General features: G+C 48.4%; 3 non-coding genes across 3 annotated transcripts; all 3 read left to right on the forward strand.

Annotated features, from left to right (window-relative positions):
- The first annotated feature begins 121 nt into the window (after nt 1-121).
- Nucleotides 122-240, forward strand: LOC123177980 (5S ribosomal RNA). The gene has a single exon (XR_006489246.1). It is a non-coding gene; the product is annotated as a 5S ribosomal RNA (ribosomal RNA).
- A 367-nt stretch (nt 241-607) lies between these two features.
- On the forward strand, nt 608-726 carry LOC123177979 (5S ribosomal RNA). Its single transcript, XR_006489245.1, has one exon. It is a non-coding gene; the product is annotated as a 5S ribosomal RNA (ribosomal RNA).
- Nucleotides 727-1,093: 367 nt separating this feature from the next.
- LOC123177981 (5S ribosomal RNA) lies at nt 1,094-1,212 on the forward strand. The gene has a single exon (XR_006489247.1). It is a non-coding gene; the product is annotated as a 5S ribosomal RNA (ribosomal RNA).
- The last annotated feature ends 302 nt before the right edge of the window (nt 1,213-1,514 follow it).

Here is a 1,514-nt window from a genome sequence, read left to right on the forward strand (position 1 = left end):
AAGTAGTATAGGACATTATCCATTGTTAGGGAACGGTTGTAATGGTAGTGAGAATGTAGAATCGTCTTTGGAGCGGACCTGGGAGTGGCAAGCATAAGGGACGAAGACGGGGAAACATGTCGGATGCGATCATACTAGCACTAAAGCACCGGATCCCATCAGAACTCCGAAGTTAAGCGTGCTTGGGCGAGAGTAGTACTAGGATGGGTGACCTCCTGGGAAGTCCTCGTGTTGCATTCCTTTTATAATTATTTTTTGCGCCTTGTGACAAACATGTCGCACGTGCGCGATATATATTAATCCCGTTATATTATGTTTGACGTTTGCGATATGTTTAAGCTCGATGCTCATTGCTCGCGCGTCTTGGGGCGGCTTTGTGGCGCGAAGAGCGCGTTCTGAAAGGGGTGGAAAAAACTCGTGTTGCTGCGGTATGGAGGGAGGGGTGGAAACCGTGGAAAACTCGTCTCCGTGATTGAGCGGGAGAGTAAGTAGTATAGGAAATTATCCATTGTTAGGGAATGGTTGTAATGGTAGTGAGAATGTAGAATCGTCTTTGGAGCGGACCTGGGAGTGGCAAGCATAAGGGACGAAGATGGGGAAACATGTCGGATGCGATCATACCAGCACTAAAGCACCGGATCCCATCAGAACTCCGAAGTTAAGCGTGCTTGGGCGAGAGTAGTACTAGGATGGGTGACCTCCTGGGAAGTCCTCGTGTTGCATTCCTTTTATAATTATTTTTTGCGCCTTGTGACAAACATGTCGCACGTGCGCGATATATATTAATCCCGTTATATTATGTTTGACGTTTGCGATATGTTTAAGCTCGATGCTCATTGCTCGCGCGTCTTGGTGCGGCTTTGTGGCGCGAAGAGCGCGTTCTGAAAGGGGTGGAAAAAACTCGTGTTGCTGCGGTATGGAGGGAGGGGTGGAAACCGTGAAAAACTCGTCTCCGTGATTGAGCGGGAGAGTAAGTAGTATAGGACATTATCCATTGTTAGGGAACGGTTGTAATGGTAGTGAGAATGTAGAATCGTCTTTGGAGCGGACCTGGGAGTGGCAAGCATAAGGGACGAAGACGGGGAAACATGTCGGATGCGATCATACCAGCACTAAAGCACCGGCTCCCATCAGAACTCCGAAGTTAAGCGTGCTTGGGCGAGAGTAGTACTAGGATGGGTGACCTCCTGGGAAGTCCTCGTGTTGCATTCCTTTTATAATTATTTTTTGCGCCTTGTGACAAACATGTCGCACGTGCGCGATATATATTAATCCCGTTATATTATGTTTGACGTTTGCGATATGTTTAAGCTCGATGCTCATTGCTCGCGCGTCTTGGGGCGGCTTTGTGGCGCGAAGAGCGCGTTCTGAAAGGGGTGGAAAAAACTCGTGTTGCTGCGGTATGGAGGGAGGGGTGGAAACCGTGGAAAACTCGTCTCCGTGATTGAGCGGGAGAGTAAGTAGTATAGGACATTATCCATTGTTAGGGAACGGTTGTAATGGTAGTGAGAATG

This window comes from Triticum aestivum, unplaced genomic scaffold (assembly GCF_018294505.1).
Source record: "Triticum aestivum cultivar Chinese Spring unplaced genomic scaffold, IWGSC CS RefSeq v2.1 scaffold97906, whole genome shotgun sequence".
Lineage (NCBI taxonomy): Eukaryota > Viridiplantae > Streptophyta > Magnoliopsida > Poales > Poaceae > Triticum > Triticum aestivum.